Genomic DNA, 26,638 nt, shown 5'->3' with positions numbered 1-26,638 from the left:
TTTCTTCCAGCTAAAGTTTTCATTATTGTTAGTGGACTTTTAGGCTTTCAGAGGAAAGGAGCCAAATTAATGTACCATTTTCTGCTCCTTCATCAGTCTGTGTTTAAACCATAGTGTTTCTGTTTTAGCTTTAAATATGAATGTGTTCTTTTCTGAAATGAAAATTCTAGACCATTTTGTGTACCACCTTTTATAATGTTAAGAACACCTGCAAACCTGTTCATGGTGGTCGTAATGGCTTCAATAGAAGTGACAGTATGACCACAGGGCTGCCTATATTAGATTTGAAAGATTTAGTGCTTTGCCTATCTAGGTTGGAGTTTTTTTAATGCATGCTTTTCACTGTTTATGTCCTTGAAGTTCTCAGACCTATGAATCTATTTCAATAGCAAGAGTCTATACAAAGCAAAGCAACTGAATGTTTTGTGATCCTTTAATCTTTCATGTCTTTACCAGTAAGTAGCTGGTTCCTCTGTTCCTAGCTAGTCCATTTCATAATCAAATATATAAAACTTTGCCTCATAATAGCACAAAGGAACTTCTAAGGGAACCAGGAGGAACACATAGTCCATTAAGATCTCCCATAACTAACCTTGGGACTTTTTAATGCAGTTCCTCCCACCCGTAGCCTCCCCAGCTTGAAATTAAATCAATTCATATATCACCATTTATCGTCTTGGAAATCTAGCTCACAACTGTACTCTCCAATTCTCTCCTCCAGAAATGTGTCAGCATAATTCACACTTGCTTCTATCACTTCCTTTGACAATTTGTTCCATTATTCAGTAACCCTCTGCATAGAGAAATTCTGTCTGAACTGCTTATAGATTAATCCTTTCTTTAACATCAATCCATTATCTCCATTTTTGTGTAAATTATTATCTCAAACAGTGCCTTAGTGACAATCCAATTCTCTTTCTTCAGGAATCTTACACAGGCCTAATTGGGGCCCCATTCTGCTAAGATCTATGCTGTCTGTGTATCTGATTTCAGATATTTTAAATTTCTTTCACCAACTAATAGTAATAGTGCCTTTTCTTTTTCACCTCTTACAGGAAAAACCATACAATACCAGAATAGGAGGTGAATTCTTGTTTACATTAGTTCAGCAAAGCAAAACACTTGAAAAAGCCGTAGTAATTTACACAACAGCTCAGCATACAAGGAGTCTCCTGGCTTGGTTGCTTTTAATGCAGCTGAGACAAAAGGAGGCTTTTGGGGAGATACCCTTCATCTGCAAAACTTGTTCTTTACTGCACAGATTTAGTAGCAGAAATTCCAGGACAGTATAAAGATTTTATTATGGCAGATGCTTTGTCTTTCTGCAGCAGCAGAAGTGGTAATTTGATGCTCTAGCCTTTTCTGAGCAGTCCTCTATTCTGTGCTTTATCCAGATGTTAAAACAACGACCATTATGTGGTGGAAAAAAGTCAGTAAGTTAAGCACTCAACACAAATATGGATTAATAGGCTAGCTTGATGGGCGACTTAGTTACAGAAATCTATCTGTATGCTTCCCCTGCTCTCACTAAGACACTATTTGCTCAAATAGCTTCTGCATGATGTTGGTTTTGATTCATCATTACTTCATAAGTTGCTTTGAGATAGATTTTCAGATCTGAAGGATCTACATAAAACCAAAGGTTTTGTGGTTCTTTATAATTAAACATTGACCATTGATGCTATATTAAGTCAGCTTTACAACTTCTGACTTTCTTTTGTAGGTAAGGAACGTTGCCAAGAATCTCTGCCCAGGCTGTCTTCTCTGTTGTTATAGTACTTAAAGTTGGTACTGCACTTTAAAGATACAAAACTCTGACTTATGATGCTTTTATCTACAGTTAGCATTTCCTGGAGCACCGTGACATGATGAATCTTTATGGTGGGTGTTGTGTTATCTTGGGCTTGTTCTGATTTGGTAATGAATTGTATGATGTTTACTGTGATGATGTTGCTATCATCACCATTTATAGAATTCCTGAGATAAAGCTTTCTAACATTAATTTTTAATTTTTTATTATTTTCTAAGTGGAAAACATACTATAAATCAATACTCCACATAAATATTCGTTATCGTAACTTTCAATCTGCTATAAAATCTCGTATCTGACATTTATGTTTTTCCTAATTTTAGGTTACAAATGTATTGAATTGTTTTTGTTAAGATAAACATTCTTAAGATTTCAAAGAGAAAGTGACATCATGCTTTGATTTGGCATTTCCCATTCAAAATGGAAGGTTTTTTATGGTTTATTCGTTGACTTACCCCTAAACTTTGTACTTTTCCTTAATGCTGCACTTCTGCATGTGAGCATGTGTTTTTTCTGAAGTTTCTGGGATTGATAAAAAAGGAACAACCCACAGCAAAATACAGCCCTCCCAAAGTATGTCCCATGCTTCCCCACCTCAAATTTTCATTTTCAATATATACATTTTCTATTAAATTAATCATCAATATAAAAAAAAATCTCACCAGCTTTTTAAATAGGATTTTTATTAATATCTTGCACCATAAATGTATATGTTATTACGTCTGTATCAATTTTTCCCTTTGTGATTCACTCACTAACACTCCTACCTAGAATAACAGCTATACATCACTAGGTGGAGATTAGAGGTGCATAAAAGTGACTTTTGCCTGTGAAAAAATGTGAACATAAAAAAGCCTCAAAATTTTTCATCCTAAAAACTTTCTATCCTAAATTCAGAAGACATGTTATTATTAACACAAGAGGGGAAAAAAAAATACCAAACCACCAATGAACAACTATGGAGGTGTAGAACATGGAAAGAAACAGTTTTATTTAATTTCATTGTTTATTTCCTTTGTGATCACCTGAGAACATTAATGCATTGTGAAGTTATGAAACCCTCATTTTTCTTTACAGAAAAGCTGAAATTAAATTTTCAACTATTGCTAATTTTTTTTCCCAATGCTTACTTAGCTGAAAAAATTTTCTAAAATCTTTTTCCTCTGTTAAGAAAATCCTAATCGTATTGAATTGACACTTCACACCAAAAGGAAAATACTTTTTCAACAATGGCTCCATGTTTTGTGGAACAGACAGATATGCTGTGAAAAATGACTCAGTAGTTTCTTCTTCCACTTCTGCTGGAAGTGGACAAAGAAAAAAGAATAAATTATAATGCAGCCCTTGCATTCCTTTTATAACATTATTTGTGAATCTGAGTGAGATTTCCTTGTTTCCTGTTAAAATGGGCAAGTCCTGACAGATGACCACACTCCACTCCTGCTGTTGGTAGCTGCCAAATTGCAAGTGTAGACAGCTTGACTATACTAAATGGTGACAGGGTTCCCTGCTGACCCATCTTTTCCAGTCAATCATATTTTAAACTTTTGCAAAATTTCCTGCATTTTTTTTTTTTTTGTGCCCTGTTCATATCTACATAAGCAGATAGGTGGATGAAGGAAGGACATGCGCTTCTGTAAACCATCATTTGATGATTATGTGTTCACCATTCTACTTTAAAATTCTGTCTTTGTGCTAGTCTGATTTGTTTCCCCTTGTGAAGCTCCTTATTCAGCACTATATTGCAGAACTTTTTACTCCTGCTGTGCCTATTACTAAATAGCACTTGGTTATGCACACATATTTTTCTTCTAACACTCTGTTTTCTTTAATGATTGGTCTTCCCAGCGCTTCTAACTTTCTGATCTCATACTGTCCACTCCACATTCTCTTTTATAGTCATTGTACAGCATTGTTAAAAGATCATAGACTCACATTCTTAAAAAACAAAACAAACCAGGCCATTTTACATTATTTAAACTTTTGGTAAAAGTAAGCTAGCACAAAATTTGGTTTCTGCTTTCAAGGTTCCTTCTTCCCACTTTCTATTTTTCTACTATGTCTGTAGATATGGTAGACTTTACTGATCCAACTGCAGAGACAAGCACATGTTCACACATACCAGTAGGCACACAGTGACCTGAGGGAGACTTCAATGAAAACACAAGCATACTGAAGCAGTGATGAAATTTAATTTTGAATTTAATTGAAGCTTCTGCCTGCAGACAACTTTTCCAAGATCTCTGCAAGGTACTTTTTGTGAGTGCACTTTAAACCTATAACTTCCTGGGATTCCCTGGTACTAGAAGCATATGCTTGCTTATGCATTCTCTTTGCTAGACATCATGCCATTAACACTTCATGTCCAATATGGGATCAAGCTCTAAAACAAAACTTGAATAAATAAATATTGAATCTGAGAAGAGGTCAGAATAAATAGATCAGGAATCTCTTACCAATAAGAAAGAGAGTAGCAACATATGCAGAAATTAAAACTGGATTAAAATTGGTCTCCTAAGGGTCAAAACATTACCCATAGACTAGTAAGATTAGCATTTGGACCCCCTTGCTTTCTGGGCCACATGTAGAAGGTCACAACTTTGTTCTTGCCAGAGCTAGAAAACAGTTATCTTATCCAACAGGGCTGGGCTATTCTTGTTCTGCACAAAGAAACCTATTATTTCTATTCAGTGCTAGGTAGCATAATTTACCATGCCTTGGTTCTGAGTGAGTCATACAAACCCCTGAATCTGTGCCTGGATCAGTTTTCCTCCCTATTTATTTATATAATTGTGGGAAAACTGCTGGGAAGCAGCAGCTTAAATGTGAAAAGGAAGTACCAGGCTGCTATCTGCTTCCCTAAACACTTTCTATAGCTACTCCATAGGTCTTAGACATCTGCAGCCTTATTTGGCTGGCATATTTCAGGGAAGATAAGGAAACAGAGCCTTCACCATTGTTGCAATTATGAACAATACAGAGTTACCCTCAAAAAAACTCCACCAGTATTTTTTGTTTCATTGATGGCATCAAATCTGAACCTTCTGGTGGTTGACGCACAGCTGTGACATTTTCCAAATACAGTGTTGGCATAAATACCCTCCCTCACACAGTACAATTCAATCACTCTACCCAGGCACTCTTTCAAGACGTATGTCCCTATACCATCCTGGGCTGAGATGGCTGGCGAGCTAAGAAGACCAAGGAAGAGGTACATCTGCATGCTTAATTTGACACCACTCTTTTGCTGTTCTATTTTTTTTTCAGTTATTGTAGAATTTCATTCTCAAAAGCAGCCTTGTATTTGTCTGTTTCTGCACATCATATGAGGCAAGAATGTAAACTTCAGAGAGCATTTTGAAAAATAGTTGTAGTAACTAGCTCTGCTTAGTTACTACATCAAGTAGATTCACAGATTCACAGAATCATAGGAGGGTTTGGGTTGAGATGCACCTTTAAAGATCATCTAGTTCCAAATCCCCTGCTGCAAGAAGGGACATCTATGGTAGATTTCCACACCACAGTGGGACTGCCTCTCTACTTTTGTGCTGAGTAAAACCAGTTTGCAGCCCAAGGATATGATCCTGCAAGATGCAGAGCATTTTCTACTGTCAGCAGTCAGACTACCAGCATTTCATAATAAAGAATTGCAGCCATGAAGCTGTGGAAGGGTCTAGAGAGCAAGTCTTACAAAGAGTGGCTGAGGGAACTGGGGTTGTTAAGTCTGGAGAAATGGAGGCTTAGGGAGACCTTATCACTCTCTACAACTGCATGAAAGAGGTTGTAGTGAGGGTGGGGGTCGGTCTCTTCTCCCAGGTAGCAATTATAGAATCACAGAAGGCCAATTTGGAAAGTTCTTCACTGTGAGGTTGGTGGCACATTGGCACAGGGTGCCCAGAGAAGCTGTGGATGCCCCATCCCTTGCAGTGTCCAAGACCAGGTTGGACAGGGCTTAGAGCAACCTGGTCTAGTGGAAGGGGTCCCTGTGCATGGCAAGGGGATTGGAACTAGATGATCTTTAACGTCCCTTCCCTTTCTTGGTAAAATACGAAATATACTAGATGGCCTAGCACCCTGTCCAGCCAAATCTTAAAAGTGTCCAGCACTGGGGAATCCACCACTTCTTTTTGGGATATTATTCCAATGTCTGATTGTTCTCATTGTGTGAAGTTTTCCTCCTGTGTCTAGTCCAGAATCTCCCCATAACTCGTGCCCATTACTTCTCATCTTTTTCATGTGACTTCTTGTAAAAAGGGAGTCTCCATATGTTTTGTAGCCACCCTTTAAATACTGAAACATGGTGATCAGGTCCCCCCTGAACCTTCTTTTCTCAAAGCTAAACAAACCCAGTTCTCTCAGCCTTTCCTTTCATGACAGGCTTCCCAGTCCTTTGACCATCTTTGTGGCCCTTCTCTGAACCCTCTCCAGCCTGGCCACATCATTTTGTATAGCGAGGCGAGAACTGAACACAGTATTCCAGGTGTGGCCTAACAAGTGCTCAGTAGACTGTGATAATGACCCCTTTAGCTTCTGGTGATGTCCTTGTTGATGCAACCCAGCGTCCTGTTGGCTTTCTTTGCTGCAGCAGGGCACTGTTCGCTCATACTGAGCTTGTTGTTAGCCAGGACCACCAGATCCCTTTCCACAAGGGATAGGATGGGAAGAAATGACCCCAAGTTGCACCAGAGGATGTTTAAATTGGATATTAGGAAAATTTATTCACTGAAGTGGTTGTCAAGCATTGGAACACGCTGCTCAGGGAAGTGGTTGAATCGCTATCCCTGGAGGTATTTAAAAGATGTGTACATATGGTGCTTAGGGACACGATCTAGTGGTGGACTTGGCACCACTGTGTTAAGTTTATGGTTGGACTTGATGATCTTAATGGTCTTTTCCAATCTAAATGATTCTATGATTCTATAATTCTATTCTAAATGTTGTGCACTACCAGGCTGGGGCCCTACAGCTTTGAGGAAAAGTTATTTTTCATCCCAACACTTTTATTTCTTGCTTACTTTGTGTTTTTTATCACAAAACAAATCTTAATAAGGGCAAAATAATGAAAATCAGAAACACATAAAAAAAAATTAAGCATAAAATGTATGTTATCCTGTGCACAGTCTTCTAGTGCATGCGGCAGATACATGAACATTAGTATTCAGATCTATGGAACAGAACTCTATTATTAAAACAACTGAAGAGTTTTTAATATTATAAATATGTATGACTTTGTAGAACAGAAAGGAAATATATTCTGCTCAAAGTTCTAATGCTGAATATTTTAATAAAACTTACAGCATTTTTCTACAAGTGCTATAAATTATCCACTTTAAAATTAGATAAAAACTATTTGAGAAATAATTATGGGTATATGTTCATTAGATTGGAGTTGAAAGACCGAGAGATAAGGGCATTAGGTCAAGTCTTTCAGTCTGCCTCTAGATACTCATTTCCACTATAATGCCTATAAGCACATTATGGCAACAGAATCTCAGTGTTTAGAGAATTCTAATTCATTTCCACTCTTTTGCTGCAAAATAGTCATTCTTCGGCAGTGCATACAGAAACACAAGCACAGAGTTTGAGCATATTGAGCTGCAGTGCTCTTCTCTTGACCCCCCTCTCTTCCCATACTCTTTCTACCTCCTCTCCAGCCTGCCTACTGAAGCCAATCAACATGCAAGACTTTACCAAGCAGTTAGTAAATGTTGATTCAGACAGCAGTATTTACTTAATAATGGCATTGCTTTATCCTTGCTTTTAAGTTAATCACAAACAATCCTCCTCCAATCCTTACCAGGAAGCCTCCCTTAAGTCCATTGCAAATCATAGACATAATCTCTGTAAATAATTAATCTGCCTGAATCTTATTCCACCAACACCTGTATCAACACTGATTAGCAGATGTGTAATTACATTTTCTTCTGTTTTAATAGATTTGCCTCTGCTTTCTGTAGTAGAGAGTGCCTCACCTACCTTGCGGTTGAGGACAGAATTTCTTGATCTCTCTTTGATTCTCTGACGTGAGTGGGCATGGAGATAAACCAAGGTGATGTCAGACCATGAGGATGTACCTTGTCTTGTTTCCTCTGATGTTAGAGGTTAATATGTGGGCAAAATAAATGTCTCACAAGCAAGCACAAGTAATAATAATTAAAAAAAGAGAGTGATTAAGTTCTACAGTGTTTCCCATTGGCTCAGAAATTACCGCCTAAACTGACTTCATTCAAAAATTCACCATGTTAGCATACTGATTTGATATTTGATTAATGCTTTCTATCAAATAAATTTTAAGGAGCCTTATTTGTATCATGTTATTTCACCATTCAAAAGGCTGAGATTCATACTTCTCAAGAAGACAGATGAAAAACGTATATAATATATATGCATATGTATACATACACACACATATAAACCACACACACTTTGTAATATATGTACACATGCATGCAGGCCTCATATAATATTGAAATGTATATACTGAAGAACTTTTGCTTAAGCTTGAGTTCTTTGGTTCATCAACTGTACTTTAAGATACATACAGAGAGTTCACCTTCAAGCAAAAGACCAGCTCAATGTTTAGTGAAGGTTTTGAGTAATTTCAGCCCTGTGTTTAGGGAGGGCTTTAGCTGAGACATAAATTCATACATTGTGCCTAAATGTGCCAGATACAACAACTTTGATTTGTATGGTACAGAATAGTACACTCATGTACAATCTCAGGTGCAAAAAGCTGGAGAAAGAAGAATCACTCTGCTCCATAGGAGGAACTTTTTCTAACTTTCTGTGTTATTACGTAATATGTGTTCTGCTTGGTAAATTAGTACCAGTTAATTTTAGTCCCAAACCTCTTCAGCCCACTGCTTTTACTCTGTCCTTTTTCTAGACATTTTTGTTGTTGCTGTTGTTGTTGTTGTTATTGTTGTTGTTCTAGACCATCTGGTTAGATAACTCTGAAAAATGCAGAGAATATGTCTTGTAAGGAAGGAACACAATAAAGCATGCCTGCTTCTATATGGTCATAGATTTTCTCTACAGCACTTTTCTCTGAAATCAAGATTTTCAAATTAACGAAAGCTAACACTCTGACTCTTAATGCTGCTTCAGACTCCTATGTTAAGATTTGGGTCCAATCTTATGTTTCTTTATATATTTTCTCCCTCTCAGACTGTTGAAGATGTATCGTGTAATATTGGTGATATTTTTCCACATTTCATGTAACTGCAGAAATGAGTGTCTTTCTTAGCCTAAGTACACTCTTGTTACACATAATGACTTAGATGAGGCAAAGAGATAAATTGGATAACTACAAGTAACCCTTCCACACAGACTTTATAGGTGATCTTAACCTCCTATCCTTTAGAGGATGGCAGACCAAAACAAACTAATTTATAATTATGGGACTAAAAATCATCTAAAGCAGCAAGAACATCCAGTGAGGCAGGAACACCATAAAACAGAATCTTGTGCTGACACAGGTGAGGGGCAGAACATCATACACTTCAGTAAGATTGTACAGCAAAACAAAACAATATTGCTGGGGGAAAAAAAAAAAAAGAAAAAAAACCAAACCAAAACCCAGATATGTTTTCTAACCTTAAGTAACTCAAAGACTCAAAGAAAGATAAGTGTAACCCTCTGGAGTAAACACTGTATATTGAATTGCAGTGTAACAGCTCTTTTCTGATTACTTATCAAAATGTAACCATCTAAATTCCAAGCATTCATAAAGAGCTGCCCTTAGCAAATCCTTAGCATCATTTGACCAGAAAATAATCAGAGATAAGTGCTGTCAAGAAGGATAAAACAGAACCAGCGGAATTAGAATCACGGTCAAAATGGTTGTGATGAATTCTTCGAGCTGAATAAAACTTGACAAGGCAAGTCTTACATTAGAGTGCGTAAGGAAAGAGAAACCGAGGCAGACTAAAGCAATAATGGAAGCCTGTAATTCACATGAAAAAAAACCAACAAACCAAACAAAACAAAAAAAAAACCAACCCCAAACTCTTCAGGGAGGAGAAAAGAGGCTGTATGAGACCAAAAACATGAGAAAAGGGAATGACAATGTATTCTCATTGCAGACAGCACACAGTCATCTGTGAACACTGGATACATAACAGTCAAGAGCTCAAATAGAGGAAAATTGAAAACATACTGATGGTATAAAGCAACATTCAAAGCAATGCTAGGTCAGTCTTCCTTACAGCTTTTGGGCAACCTCTTACCTGCCCATGTTGTAGGAATGAGATCATGCCAGAATCAGTGGCTGCAGTGGCAAACACACTGGGTGCTGCCAGCGATTAGGGTTAGTTAACAGTTTCCAGCCAGTACAAAATATTTAAAGCTGCTTATTATGGTTTAAATATGCTCCTCAGAAACTAAATTGCTGCAGATAATGGCAACTGTTTAATACTTTGAGGCTGCTCTTCAATACTTTTGCAGTCCTCTGGGGAGCAGTGATCTACACTTTGCAAAATGCTGAAAAAGACTGACTATTAAAAGCCAGAGTGTTTCTTGTGCATCCCCAAATGTAGGTACCGATTCCAACTGCAAACTACATGCTTTTCTTGTTAGTCATGTTTGTCATGCGAGTGTCTAACAAGCAAAAGTAATCACGAAGATGTAAATGGCACTCAGATTACACCAAAGACAAATCATGAAACATACACAAATGTTAAAATTTAGGAGCACTAACTTTGGATAGACTAAATTCCTATGATTCCTGTTAGTGATAGGTTTTGTAAAACAGATACGAGAATTTTCTGTTCTTTGTTGTTAAGTCTGAGTCTCACGGTTGTTTGCATTTCTGGAATGTTGAAGTAAAATCTAAAATACAAAAGTGAGCAGGGAAGTATAGCTGGTAAAATTGAACTCCTTTTAAATAGTACAGATGCATTTTCAATGGATTGATTTAAGACATTTGAATAAACAAGCTCTTAGTGCAGCATAATGTAGGTAAGCATAATTTTGTTCCTAATGCTTTATTGAGAGATTCTAAGTGATATAATCCAGAGAGAGTTGTGATGATTCAGGATCAGGAAGTCCCAACTCCACCTGGGCAGAACCTCACTCATAGTGTCCACTGCAGTGGATGAAAAACCCTGCAGTGCTGTATATGGATGCCCGCTAGGCAGAGTTCAGCAGAGTCACACACGTTGATTTGCTGTTTGGTGGTAAGCAAAGCCATGCTGTCATTGTAGCAGTTACCTGCTGTGCTCCTTTCTGAGTGCAATTAGCTGTCATGCCATTCTCCCCACATCTGTGGGTGAAAGAAAAAGTGTCATTTGTTTTTCAGAAATTACACAGTACTCTTGAGTATACAGCATTTCAGTTCTGGAGGGGAAATTTATGACAATTGACATGGCAGGATATGGGTTATCTGTGTCTCTAAGTTTGGTTGCATTTTTTCTGCGTAGTGATTTTTCTATAAAGGTATTTTTGTAGTGAAGTCGGATGGTGCAAGGAAGCTTTCCTTCCTGTAAGCAAGGCTGGATTATAGGCCTTAAAGCTCTTGAATCAGGAAAACACATTTTATACACAGTGCTGAGAATCTAGCTGAGGGAAAAAAAACTTCCTGAACAGAAATGACAGTCTGTGTGTATATATATATATACACACACACACACACACACAAAAACGTCACTCCTGTCCAGTGGAGGATAAAAATAAGAAATTTGAAAGTAGAGGAGAGGTTTTAGAAAATAATATGCATTTCAGGTCAACTTGCTGAATTATTCTAGAGTCACAGAGAATTTAGGATTCAGATTGCTGACAGATAACATAGAGTGTCAATATACAAAGACACTGTTAGCCATCACAGAACCATGGAACGGCTGACAATAGAAGGGATCTCTGGAAGTCATCTGATCCAGAACCCCTGCTCAAGCAGGCTCACCTACAGCTGTTTGCCCAGAACCATGTCCATACGGCTTTTGAATACCTCCAGGGGTTGAGACACCACCACAATCCTGGCAACCTATGCCAATGCTTGGTCAGCCTTGCAGTGAAAAGTGTCATCCAGTCCATGCTTCATCAGCTTCTCTACAAGGATATTCTGGGAGACTGTGTCAAAAGCCTTCCTGAAGTCAAGGCAGGCAATATCAACAGCTTTCCCCTTACTGACAAAGCCAGTCATTGTAGAAGGTTATCAGGTTGGTGAAGTATGACTTCCATTTTGTGAGTCTATGATAACTACTCCTAATCATTTCCATGTCCTTCAGCAGTCTAGGTTTGTAGGATTAGCTGTTTCATCACCTTCACAGGGATCGAGATGAGGCTGACCAGCCTGTAGTTCCCTGGGTCCTCCTTCTTACTCTTTGTGATATTTGTTTTCCTCCATTCCTCAGGCAGCTCTCCCAGTTGCCATGACTGTTGAAAGATTACCAAGAATGGCCCTGGAATGACAACAGAGAGCTCCCTTGGCACTCACAGGTGCATCCCATCAGGGCCCAGGGACTTATATGTGCCCAGTTTCCCTAAGTATTTCCTGACCTGATCCTCTTCCACCAAGAGCAAACCTTACTCGCTCCAGACTTTCCCCCTGTTTTCTAAGACTTCGAATTCCTAAACGATGGTCTTGCTAGTAAAGACTTGGACAAAGAAGATGTACAGTACCTTAGTCTTTCTTCTGCCCTGTATCAACAGAGCCCCTGTCCTGTTCAGCCATTGGCCTACATTTTCACTAGTCTTCCTTTTGCCACTTGCAACTCCAGATGACTTTGGCTTTCCTAATCCAGTCTCTACATGCTCGGACAGTGTCTCTGTATTCGGTTCAGATTTACCATGTTTGCTTCCATCTTCTGTATACTCTTGTGTTTGAGTTTTGTCAGAATTTCCTCATTCACCCATACAGGCCTCCTGGTATGTTTCCTTAACAGCTTTTTCATTGGAATAGACTGTTCTTGAGCTTGGGGGAAGTGACCTTAAACATCAAAGAGCACTTCTCTCCAAGGCCTTTGACTCTTTCAAGTAGATCCATGAAGAGGCTGAATTCTATTCTACTGAATCCCAAGCTTGTGATCCTTCTTTTTGCCCTGCTTTCCTCTCTCAGGATCTCATAGTCATTCTAGGCAAGGCTGTCTTTGAGCTGTACATCCTCAAACACTAGAGATGGTTATGTGCGACTGGGCTTATTAAAGACTTGTGTTACAAATAGCACGAAAAAAAATAAAAAGTAACAGAAGCAGAATGAAACATTCCTCAAAGTTTGTCTTGGTAGGCACAAAGTCCCTCTAGCCTCTGAAAGCACATCATTATGAAATGAATTTTAAAAGAGACTCCAGATGTGTCTGAGATATACATCTATAATTTCACCCACTCTGCAGCAAAACAGGGAAGACCAGTGCTCTTGCAATAGATTGTTAGGATTCTTCAGTCATACATATAGCTATCTTTATGCTTCACAGCTGTAGATTATAGTTTGTGAAAGATAAGTATAAATTTTCCCTGATGTGATTTTAATTTACAGCATACAGAGATTCTAATTATGTAATTGTTTAATTTTCTGCAATCTTTATTGCTATACTTAAGCAAGCATTTGTTAAGTGTTAGGTTTTTTTCTTTTTTTCTCTCTTTTTCTTTTCCCCCAGCAGATTAATTTTACTTTTTTCTAATTTATTTTACTTTGATTCTGTATTGTACCCTTTCTCTTTCAGAATTATTTCCTTCCAGAATTATATAGGAGCACACAGCTACACAGCTGTTACAATTATCCTTTCAGATACCAAAGATCTAAGTTTCTAGGAGCCTTCCAATTATGTAAGGCATTCCCAGCAGAATTAGGATGCATCCTTTCCCAGAGAAAGCAGTGTCTTTATCCCATAGAAGACTGAATTGTGCTTTTTTTCATCACTTTGCCTTAAATAAAAGTAAATAAGACTTTTTTTTTTTTTCCTCCAATAGGAAAAAGTCTATAATGACTTCTGAATGTGGAAATTTCTCTCTGAAATGTGTCTTTCAAATTTCTTTCCAGAGCACTCAGTTTCCCCTCCCAATCCTTTGCAAGTCACAATATCATTCATGTTCCCAGACTTTGTTTACTGTCTTGGTCAAACCTTTAGATTCAGGTTCAAGTTCCTAGCCTGTATTCAGACAGGTGTATTAGTTAGATGTTGTCGATGTATGTCTCATTTTGCAACCAAGTCCAGAAATTGAAAAGTTGATTTTGTAAGCTTCAATCAAAAGGTATATACATGCAATAAACTTAGGATTTAACAAAACAGTTTGTATCAGTTGAGAACTTCCTTCATTAAAACAAAAAACCAATTTGCTTCAATTCGGAAACATTGGGGATTTTATAAAAAGTAACTAGGCATTTTCTTATTTCTGCCCTGTGTTGCACTGAAAAATACTGTATCTACTTCTATGGTGCCATAATAACTTGACTTTTTAACTCATTCAGTTTAATATTCCTATCCGGATTATTACTGAACCTGAGCCACGGTTACTTCTGTTTGTCTCTGAACATTCTATATTTTTCTTGATTTAAGATGTTTGGAATAACTCACAGAGAAAATGAGAAGTGACGTTAATATGAAAGCTATATTTGTGCAAAAGAACAAATATTGCCTCCTGCCGCCCAAGGTCATTGCAGTGGTGGTGGCACTGACTGCAAATCTTTCAGAAAGGTTTAGGTTTGAGAAAAAGAAAGAAACAGCAAAGTGAACAAATATGCACCCCCATCTGTCAGGGGGTAAAACAAAACTTCCTATTGTAAGGATCATTTGGTGCACCTGATGTAACCCATAGAAGAACTCCAATGGAGTGCTTGACAGGGTAGGGAGAGCCGCAGCAGCAACACATTTTCAGTGTGTTCCATGTGAGGCTTTCCCACAGGTAGATGCCTTGACATCACTCTATGTTGTGTTTCACTCCTCTTGCTAGACGAGTGAAACCCTAGTAGAGTGACATGGAAATTTGCCTCATTATCCCAAGCCTGTGCTGAACCCACTGTTCACTGAAAAGTAGTAATGACTCAGTTTCACCACCAGAACTGTACTACCTGGAAATTTGGTTCTTCTATTGTCAGATGTTTGACCACAGAGCTTTAAGCTCCTCCAAACTTCTACATCAGCACGGTTGGTGACACCAATGAATTATGTTTTTCGGTAGCATTTGTATCCAATTTTCATACTTTGTGATGTGATTAAAGGGGACATACATATGAGATTAAGGGTCAGAACTACCAGATATGGAAAATTGAGTTCCTGGGGACACAATTAAGTGCTAGGCAGTATCCAGAAGCTCACATCAGGCCACCTCGTCTTCCAAAAGTTTAGAAAAAGAATAACTCACTGGAGCACATACACAAGATGGGCAGAACAGTCCAGAAAGAAAATAAGGGACAGAATGTAACATTATGTTTTTAAAAGTACTTTTAACCTTCGGGATTCAATTTATACAAGGAAGGTAGTCTTGTCTCAAGTGTATCAGTACTATACCACTATTGCCTACCTGCAGTACAGATTCACTGCATGTGATTAAAGTGTCACTATCTCATCCTGTCGGCAAGAGTTGCTTTTGGAAAAATCTGAATGCTTGCTTATGTATCAAAACGGAGAATGAAGTCTTTCGAAAGCCAGCTCTAACACTTTATGCTGATGTTATTGTGCGATGTTATAGAAAAGCGCCATTATCTGTACCTATTTTTGTTAGCTCATCATTCCAAAGAAAAAAGAACTGTGCAAAGGAATACCTGTAATTCATTTTCAGAGAGCATTTTAGATCTTTTTCTGAGGCTCTTTTAATGCCAAATAGTTTATGTATACCAAAAGATGCTCCTTGGTTAAGATCTCTAACTTTTACTGTGTATTACAGTAGTTGAGAGGGACATCTGATAGATTGTTTAAAACAATATCTTCCAAGAACAAGGGGTTAATATCCAGAAGAAAATCTGAGCTTTTCCACTTGGATTCTAATAATTTTTATATACTTTATATATTCTATTCCTATGTGATTTGAACATCTTGCTGGCAGCAAATTCAGTAACCATGTGGAATGAAAAAAATCATCTTATAGAAAGTGCAGCGCATCAGTTTAGTTCTTTGTTTTCTTACGGTATCAGCACTCCAGGAGATCTTGGTTCGAGTTTTACAAACAAGGTTGTAGTCTGAGGGAAAAAATGAATTTATATTTCCTGCCTGCCAGCACATACAGAAGCTTTACTTTGTCATGCTAGAAGAGACAGGAAGAATGCAGTTGTCTCAAATGTCTTAATTTATCACCAGTTCCTGTTTACATGAGACTATCATTGCATTTTGTGCTGAAGAAAAGCAGTGAGACGACTTTTCCAATTTATGCAGTTGCTGGTTTGATAGAATTATGACACTGATTATAGAGTATTGATCAGTCAAAGTCATGTGAATGCAATATTAAAAGCAGGAGTCATTTACTTCCATAAGAGACAATCTCCACACAGAAATTTCAGAGCAGACCACAGATGCCATTGTTTGAAAGCAGTTACAGAAGAAGGGAGGAAACAGTAAGTTATCTTTAACAGTCATAACTGCTGTAAGTATTCAGACAAGTATATCCATACCTAAATGCACCTTTGGAAAATATTAGTTTTGCAAAAGAAACAGTTTAATATCTCCTTCTTCAAGAGAGGTGGGTTACAACAGAGGTTTTGAAGTAGTCAGATTATTGTTAAAGTTAAATGTAATCTTAATGCTGTCTTGTTTTGCTTAAGACTAACTTGTAAGCAAGAAATATATGTATTTTGTTTCTAATTTTTATCCCAAAGTATCGAACACCTCATATCTGCCCTGAATCTTGAAGCTGAAGTCCCTGGATAAATGGTTAGCTATTTTACATCTTACCTCTCAGGTGTGCCTCTAGAACAGACTGATGTGACACTTTGAGAAGAATTATCGGAAGAATTTAAGTATTTCAAATTGACCAATTATTGCCAGCATGTACTGGTGCCTGTACCTGTATTTCATATCTCTTTTGTATCAGGAATAACAATATGAAAATAAACTTTTGACACTTTAAAACCAGTAAACAGGCTTTATGTACTTAGTCTGTGGTAGGAGTAGCAGTTTTGATTTAGTGGGACTTGCTGTTAATCAGCTATACCTAAGGCAAAATGTGTTAGCTTCCTGAATACGTAACTTGGTCATATATGTTCAGAAGAAGATCTTGTTGATGGAAGAGGAGCAATCTATCGGGGGGGACGGGGGGAAGGAGTGGTAATGCCAAACATTAGGCTTGCTACACTAATGAAATCTGTCACTGTTTACAGTCTTGGGTGTTGGCCAAAGATTTCTGAAAACTTGGCTAGGAACTGTAAGCGGAGTGCTATGAAAACGGAGACGAAGAGACAGAGTGTTTGTGAAATCCAGTGAACTTCAGTCCACAGTGAGTGAGCTCTAGAACAGCTTCAGAATTTAGATCAAATTTAGAGTGATTGCTTTTTAACATAAAAAAGTAGCTTATAATCACCATCTGTCTCCGCTTGTATATAAATAACTCTGTATGTCTTTTCATCCAGATATTTGAATTTAGTTTAGGACATCTAGAAGTGAGAATGTGAATAAATACCCTATTAATAATTGAAAATGGCCTTAAGCATAATGGGTAAAGGCAACAATAACTCCTTAGTTCCCAGTCAAAGATAAAACTATTTCTTAGAAACCAACAAACAAATTGAATGTTGTGTTTTAATATGGTTCTAAAAGATAAGACAGCTGGATGTTGAAAAAAGTTAGACTGCTGTTAATCTCACAGGTTTCATTTTCTTTTCTGTGTCCTGAATGCTTTGTAATGTTAGTGGCTGGTAAAGTCATCTATCTTGGTTTTACTTAACATTGGGCTTTCTTGACGCTGTATAACACCACTTGCAATATTTGTGCAAGAAATGAGGAAAATCAATGCTGTCTGTCTTACACACAAATGGTAGGGGGTCTGGAAATGCAGAAAACTACTTAGGGTGTTTAGTCACCTACTGCTCATTCACTTTAATCAGAATAGTGTGCTTCAGTACTCACCTTTTACCTTTTCCCACTCATGGCTCAAAGATTCATGTGGTGGCTGTGGATCTGAGAAATTGACAAAAAAAAATTTAAATCTGACAGCAGTCATTTCTAAGCCCGTATATAATCAGTGTCCTTTAAAACGGAAACTATCACCACTCAAGTGGAGAGGTAAAGAAACGGTTGTGTCTTTCTCCATGTTCTCTTCCTGCAAGTCTGTTTTACCTATGAGTAGGACAAAAAAATTAGAGGGACTATTCATGAAATTCTAGATATCTTTGCACTATTAGCAGTTAATTCGTGGCCTCCTCCTACCCAGTTATAATTAGTTACTGAACTACCTGTATGATGATGTAAAACTAGTGATTTAAAAACAGATATACACAGACTTCCATGCTCAAGGAGGAAACATCTGAATGAAGCAGGAAGAATGATAGAGATTTATTTTTTTATTTCTCTTTGGAATTAAAACACTGTTTTGGAGACTACAGTGAAAGTGACAATTTCCACATGGGATTTATACCTCTGTTTGCCAGCCACTATGTCAAACACTCCACCCACTTGCAAAGTATCAAAACAACCGCTAGGGCTTTGGTGCGTCTTTTATCTCCCTCCATTCATCACAAACAAACAGTTTCTGCCTTTCCAAACACATTATATAGAAACACAAATGAATTAGAATGGCTCTTGAGAATGCTGCTAAAGTTTCTTACAAAATTACTTCTGGTACTTTAATTATCAACCATGGATGATTTTGTTTTGAATCCATGCACCAATTTTTAAAACTCACAGTTTTAAAGAAACATAACTTCTTTTGTTTTTAATACTTTTTGTAATCCCATGACCCAGCTAAGATTTATAAGCCAATGAGGCCTACAGTTGTGTCCTATTGTTTTTAAATGTAAAATAGCCATCTCTTTCCCAATTGTTGAATACATTCCATAACAATGTTGCATACTGATGCAAACTCTGTAAAGGCTCTGTGGCTATGTTCTCATTCTGGAAAGGCATGAATTAAGTAAAAGAATTAAAGATCCAAATGTCAACTCCAAAAATGTTCAATTTTGTTTCAAAGTCCAAAACTATAATTTCTATAATTGATGATGAAAATTATCAAAGTTATATGGGATAGTGAATACATTTATGGAAACATATTAGCTCTGTCATTGCAAGAAATAGAAATAACTTCAGTGTTCACAGTGAGTGATATGCCTTCAATTATTGATATAATCATAGTATAATACCATCATATCTATGTTAGTAGATCTACAGAGGGAAAGATTTGGTGCTGGGGATCTGATATTTATACAAAATGTGTTTGAGGGAGGTTTTATTTCAGACTCAGTATGTTTTGGTCCTATGGGCTAACTGTCCATTATTGTTTTGAAACTATTTAAAAGTGTTTGAAGGTGTATCATCAGTTTAGCTATATTGAAAAGATACCCTGTCCATATAAACCAAGACTACTTTATGTGAACTGAGAAATTTTAAGTGAGGACCTTTGGAAAATCCACTTCAAAATTTCTTTTACTCTGAACTGAAACACTAATGTAGGCTTACCATCTACACTTCCTTTTCAAAGCCTTATTTTCTTTGGAACTTCGAGTACTCATTCTACACCATCAGGTCTTCAGGTATAAAATGTTATAAGAACATTGAGATCTATGTGGCTTTTTGTAGTATCCTTAAAATCACTGTGAAAACATATATTGCAAATATCCCTAAGAATCAGTCATGGTTGCATTCAAAGTTTGGTGTAAGCCTGTTTACGACCACTTTGAAAAGAAATGTTCAATGATGTGAATCTAGCCTAAAGGCAAAGCCCAAATGTTTCAATAAATACTTATATTGTGGAAAATTCCAACTAATTGCCTCATATTTTTGTTATTCTGAAAACCAAAATCTTCACAAAACATCTTCACTTAAGGTGAATGCTGAAACTTAGAGGAGGCTAAAGGCATAACATGGCAAGCCAGCATGCTAAAGTACAAGACAAAATTGGTAAAAGAAAAGCAACAGCAGAAATGGAACAAAAAGTGAGTTAGAAGATGGTAAAGCAAAAGAAACTCTGTGTTGTGTGACCTAGGATGAATAAAAATGTGTGCTAGAATTTGTAGTTCTTCCTAATTCCACGTGGTGATTCCTCATAATTGCCTAGGTAAGAGCAGTGTTGTTTGGTCTTGGTCTTGATCTTGGTCTTGGTCTTGGTTTTGGTTTTGGGTGGTTTTTATTCCTCATGATCATAAACCAGCAGTTCCTTGCTTTGTGCCATGGCTTTCTCTCTCCCTCATGAATCTGCAACCCACATGTGACTGGAGGATTTGGATTTAGCATCTGTCAAATAACATTACATGGCACGTAGGTCACAAGTCTGGGATTGTTCCTTAGCCCTGTTTATAATCAGTGTGGATCATGTAGTCAGGCTGCTCTCAGTAGCTTATGGATTGACAATAACAATCATAGAATCATAAAAAGGTTTGCTTGAAAGTTATCTTTAAAGATCATCTAGCCCCACCCCACTCCCACTGAACACTTCCAGGGATGAGGCATCCACAGCTCCTCTGGGCGACCTGTTCTAATGTCTCACCACTCTCGTAAAAAAATGTCTTCATTATGTCCATTCTAAATTTACCCTCTTTCAGTTTAAAACTGTCGCCCCATTTCCTGTCACTACAGGTCTAGGCAAAAAGTCTTTCTCCTTTCTTATAAGCCACCTACAAGTATTGAAAGGCTGCAATCTCCTAGGAGCCTTCTCTTCCCCAGGCTGAATAAGCCCCACTATCTCAGCCTTTCTTCATTGGAGAGGTGTTCAAGCTCTTTGATAATTTTTGTGGCCCTTCTCTGGACCCACCCTAATAGGTCCATGTCCTTCTGATTCCAGGGACCCCAGAGCTGGACGCAGTACTCCAGGTGGAGTCTCAGAATAGAGGGGGAGAATCACCTTCCATATTGTGGTGGCCACACTTCTTTTTGTGCAGTGCAGGATACAGTTGGCTTTCTGGGCTGCGAGAACACGTTGATGTCTCATATCTAATTTTTCATCTATCAATATCCCTAAGTTCTTCTCCTCAGGGCTGCTTTCAATTCTTTCACCACATAGCCTATACTGATCTCGGGGACTGCCTTAACCCATGTGCAGGACCTCGGTTGGTCTTGGTTTTGCTGAACTTCAAGAGGATCACATGGGCCCACTCCTCAAGCCTGTCAAGGTCCTTCTGGATGGCATTCCTTCCCTCAAGCAAAACAACTGCACCACTCAGCTCGGTGTCATCCACAAACTTGCTGAGGGTGCATTCAGTCCTACTGTGTCATTGATGAAGATATGAAGCAGTACTGATCCCAGTACGGATCCTGGGGGACACCACTTCTTACTGGTTTCCACTTTGGTATACTGAGACATTGACTGTAACTCTTTGGATGTGACTATCCAGCCAGATTTTTATCCATTTAGCAGTTCACCCATCAAACCCATACCATTCCAATTTGGAGGTAAAAATGTTGTGGGGGACCATATCAAAGACCTTCAGAGAGCTGACATCTGTAGCACTTCTATTGTCACCTGGTGCAGTCACTCCAGTGTAGAAGGCCACTACAGTAGTCAGGCACAATTTCTCCAAACTGGCTGTCTTTAACTACCTCCCAGACTTCCATATGCATTGACATATCTTCCATGAGGATGGGCTGGGTGTTGGTTAGTGGCTGATGAGCAATTTTGTTGAGCATTACTGTTGTTTTTTGGTTTGTTGTTTTAGTGGGTTTTTTTGTTGGGTTTTTTGGTTTGGTTCTGCCCCCCCCCCCCTTTAGTTTTATATACCTCTCCTTTTTATCTCTCTTAGGAGGAGGAGTAGTAGTAGTAGTAGTAACAGTATCAGTATCAGTATTAGTATTATTAGTATGTTGTACTTCACTTTAATTATTAACCTTTTCTTATCTCAGCCTAAGGGTTTTACATTTTTCTGATTCTCCTCCCCATGCTGCCCAGGGAGGGGTTGAGGAGGAGGAAGGGTGAGTGAACAGATCTGTGGTACTTAGGTGCCAGCAGGGTTTAAACCACAAAAGAAGTAATTTTTTTCTTTATATTCCCCACTTCTGTGAATGTCACCTCTATGTTCCCACATATTCTTTTTACCACCACAAAAGCCATCTTACGTTTTCACTATCCTAGTTCTTTCCATTCACTCCTCCAGTTTGTCCCTCTCTTTCCTCTTATTTCCAATAATGATGTCTCTTGCTCACTCAAAAAAATTTTTTTACCCTTCCCCACAGATTAAACAAGGTGTCAAGTTTTAATCCCCATAAAGGGCAAGGTTTATAAGGGGAGTGTGACTCCAAGTGGTAGGATGCTTTACTTCGCACTTTTTTGGAATGTTGCTGGCTTGGCTGGTTCTGAGAGTAAAGTCCTTTCTAAAATTCCAGTGGCGGAATTAAAGTAACCCATGTTGGATGTAAAGTAAGCACCCAAAATACACTGAGGTTTTCCATTCCCAATCAGGAGCTTTTGCTGTCTCGTGCTGCTGCAGCTCAGTTTGTGGAAGTTTTGTAACCTGGAATTAAAGAGGGCAGGTTCTCTGCTGTCCCCTCGAAGTAGATTAAACCGGATTGTGAATATTAAGGGTAATAATGCAACAAACAAAATGATTGCATGCACAAACAAAGCGAAAGCTTAAATGAATGTAATGAAAGTAGTATTTGTAATTCTGATGATCACACATTCTTTTCTTGCATAATAGATCACACAAATCAGCGAAACAATTGTTAAATGTTTTTAAATTGCATATACCATTTAAAAGTATTTATTAAATGTTATTTTATCAACTAACGAAACAGCGAACAAGACAATAAAAGCTGTAAAATTAGTATAGAACAGTTAAAAGAGTTATAAAGGTTAATGCACATGTGTCTCAGTCACATGGATTTAATATTTGGCTTGGTTTTATTGTTTGTTCTGTTGTTAAATTTTCTAGGGTCAGCACAGGTGATGCTTTGAGAAGCAGAAAATTCTGGATGAGACAATCAGAGAAAAGTAGTATAGTACACGTATACACTCATTAAATATATCACCTCCCTCACCAAGTCATATGGAGCTTTTCCCTACAGATTTTCCATCCTGATCTATTTAAAAGAAAAAAAAATTACTGTGTTTGTTATTACACAGGTGGCGTTGTGCATCATATACAAATTGGCCCTAAATCCTGAATAAGGAAACAAGTATTAGAAGTCAAGATTTTGTATTTAAAAATCCAGTGAATCAGTTACAGAAAATGGATCAATCACAACAGAGAGGCAGTGGCTGTGAATTTAACATTATGAATCCTCTGTGCAGTATTTCTGCTCTTTAGGATTTTCATAAAAAAACTTTTTTCCAATTCAGTTGATAAGTTAAACACCTGAAGGTTCTAAATGTAAATACTTTGTTTTGTTTTTAAATATCTTCATTTTTTGGTGTAAATAGCAATACTGTTCAGCTTTCTTTGATTGTAATCAACCGATATTTCTAAAATGAGAAACAATTTTTAACAGAACCCAAAACATTTATGAAAGTATGAAACTCAAATATTTTAAGTTTCAAAGATTTTTCAACACCTTAAGAAAATTTATTTTAAAGCAATCATCTTTTTCCAATGAAAAGCTTGTAAATGAACTCATTAGCAAAAAAGTTTTATTAATGAGAAATCCTTGTGAGCTAGATCATATAGAATGTTACATGCATTCAGTACCTGTACATGTACTGAAGGTTTTCTGTTGAGTTTTTCTTCCAGAAAGCATTTTCCTCTGAAATTTTATCCGAAATAGTATGTTATTCCCTTTCAATAGTTTTTGAAACAATATTAGTCATTTAGTAATTTCTGGAGAAGAGAAATCTTTAAAATAAAGATATCATTGTCAGAATCTAGTTTTTCTCTAGATCTTCAAGTTTCTAATGCTGGATCTCAGACTAGAAAAAATAACTCAAGAATAGGAAGAACTAAAGAATGAATAAGGCTTCAAAGAGGTTAATTTGCAGGAAAATAAGGTTGTGTTTCAGACTTGTCTTTGATGTTTTTTCTAAGCAATGTATCCAATCCTGATTTGGTAAAACATGCCCATATGTCAGAGTGTATTCTTTAATCTGCATTTATATGTAGTGATCATGTTGTTTAATTATACAAAGCAGTAGGTGCATATTCCAATATGGAATATGTCATTAGAATAGTTTTTATTCTCAGGAGTTTTTTTGAATAATATCTTGTTACTTAAATTTAAGAACTGGAAGTATGAATATAACACACCTTTTTGCCTACCTTATTATGATGCCTGCTAAATGAGTATAAGAAATTAATTTACATTGACAGTTAACTATAAGAAGCCTATAAAAGATGCAGTTACAGATACTTAGTTTTTAAAAAATAAAGAAAGATGCCAAGAATTTTTTTGTTTAAGCCAAATAAGAGAACTAACAAAACTGACCCAATAAACTCCCAGGAAAGAAGTCAACCAAAAATCACACAGAAAAGAGGGGCACAAAAAAACCCCTACAATCTTTGGAGCCTGCAAAATCTCTCTGGCAAAGGATCAGAATGTGAATGCAGCAGGAAGCTATGCACAGAAGAAACCAGATCTTGGTTTGTGAAACACACGAAGAAAAAGATGGGTGCAGCAAACACAAGAGATAGAAGTTTCTCATAAATGTAATTTCTTTGTGTTATTTGTTATTTTTCTAGATGTTGCATTGCTTACTCTTTGTAAATACCTATGTTGGTTTGGCAGACACACAAAGATACAAAGCTTATCTGGGGCAATATTTACAAATTAGTGCAGGTAAAGACTGCACTTTTTAGATACTTTTTACTAAGAATAAAAATTAGCACGGCAAGGATAGTTTATATGAACAATTGGAAGCTTTGACTAAATTCCATCTGCAAAATCTCTCTCTGTAGGACTTTCAAACATGAGTGATCCACTCTGCATTTAATTCCTGACACCCAGTTTTCTTAGTGCCTTTGACCACCACAGTCCAACAGGAGCAAGAATAAAAGTAGATTCAACTTTAGAACACCAGCATGAGGAGTGGCCTTCAATCTGGAATAAATCTTGCTAAGCTGAGGAGATATTACATAAATCCTCACTATGCCAGTTTCTCATACTTGGAAAACTAGAACCACATGAGCTTCCTTCACACATCTCCAGTAAGACAGAATGCTGCCAGAATAAAAATATGGTCTAGTATCAATCTTACCTGCCTTCAGGTTCAGGCATTTAGACATCTCAAACTGAGCTGTTCTGCAAAAGTTAAATGAAAAGACAAATGTGGATAGGATGTTCGGCACAGCAGGTTAAAGGCTACACTTTAATTTGGAAAAGTATGTTTAAATCAGGCCTTATAATAGGTTAGTTGCCCATTATTTTGTGCCATTAACTTGGGTTTAGAGAATGCTTTAAAACATCTTCACTTGTTAAATCTTTCACAGCCAGCTGATTGTCTCTGTAACAGAAAATGAGAGGCAAAATGTCAAGAAGAGCAAGGATTATCTTAACCTTGTACTACACTGATCAGAACTCAGCTCGAAGTCAATGATTGCAAAACTTGTTCAGAATAACCTGATGACTCAGTCTCCCAGAATGCTAATCTTCAAAATCAGTGCAGCAAGAGACAAGAGGATTAAAGCCACATTCACTTGTAATGAGATCCATCATTAAAGGCAGAACACAGTCCATTGGCATGAGATGTTGAGCATGTGTAATTGCTTTTACTTTAAAGTTTTCATTAGCACAAGAATTTAGAATCATTGTTCTGTCATTACATTTTGCCTGTTATTTTCATTTTATTATTATATCCTAACTAAGTTGTTAATACAGCTCTCAGTTTTCTCCAGATACTTGCATTGTAACTTCAATTTATACAGACACCAGCTATTTTTTGAGAAGAAAAACCTGGCTGCATAGTCTCTTCATATTATTCACAAAATTTTTTCTTTTTAATGTTCAAAAAGATTGTCTCATTCTAAAACTTGCTTTTTTCTGCTTTCTCTAAGTAGAGCTCCTTATTTCCCTCAAAATTATTCTCTACCTATGTCCAATGCACATATAAACTGAAAGGAGCATGTGCAGCCTGTTACTGGACCATGCTCCTGTGTCAAAGAGCAGTAGTTAAGAGATGTGTGGAGCAACTTTTTGAATTTTTCTTTTCCTTCTTTTTTTTTTTTTTTTTTTGAGTATAGGACTATTAAGCAGGTCTTCAACTTTTCCTGTTTGGCTTTGTATTTTGGGTTTGCTCAGAGAAAATTACTGCATTTCTTCTCTAGCAAAACAAATTGTTAATTTATTTGGGGTGGGGAATAGCAAAGGATACTCTACATGATTAATTAGCTTAAAGTATGTGCTAAAAAGCAAATAAAGAAAGAACTGTGCCAAATTATGCATAATTCGCATTCAGTTGTTTAAGCAGTGAAATACGGTTTGAATTGCACAGCTTTCCACCAAGTCCTTCTTAATAACAAGAGACTAATTCTCATTTAATCCACATGGCATTTTATTTTTATCATTGAAACTGGGAAATAAGCTGGCAAACATTTATGGATCTTAGTTAACCATTTAAAGACATTCTATAGCAACAGTCCTGAAACACACTAACTTTATATTTTCTTGTTATGCTCCTGCTTCCCATCTCTTGCTTACACATACCACTGTATATACAAACATCTTTATTGCATTTTATTACATATATTTCCTTAAAAATATATTAGGTTTTGAAGAGTGATAAAAGGATGACAGAGACAGGATATTTGGAAATTCATGGAAACTTATATGATCCTCAGAGGAGTTAAGATAATCACGACAAGCTTCAGACTTGCAATAAAATAATATTACAATTTTT

The sequence above is a fragment of the Strigops habroptila genome, chromosome Z (assembly GCF_004027225.2).
Source record: "Strigops habroptila isolate Jane chromosome Z, bStrHab1.2.pri, whole genome shotgun sequence".
Taxonomy (NCBI): Eukaryota; Metazoa; Chordata; class Aves; order Psittaciformes; family Psittacidae; genus Strigops; species Strigops habroptila.
The sequence above is the reverse complement of the archived record's forward strand: the minus strand, read 5'-3'. Positions refer to the sequence as shown.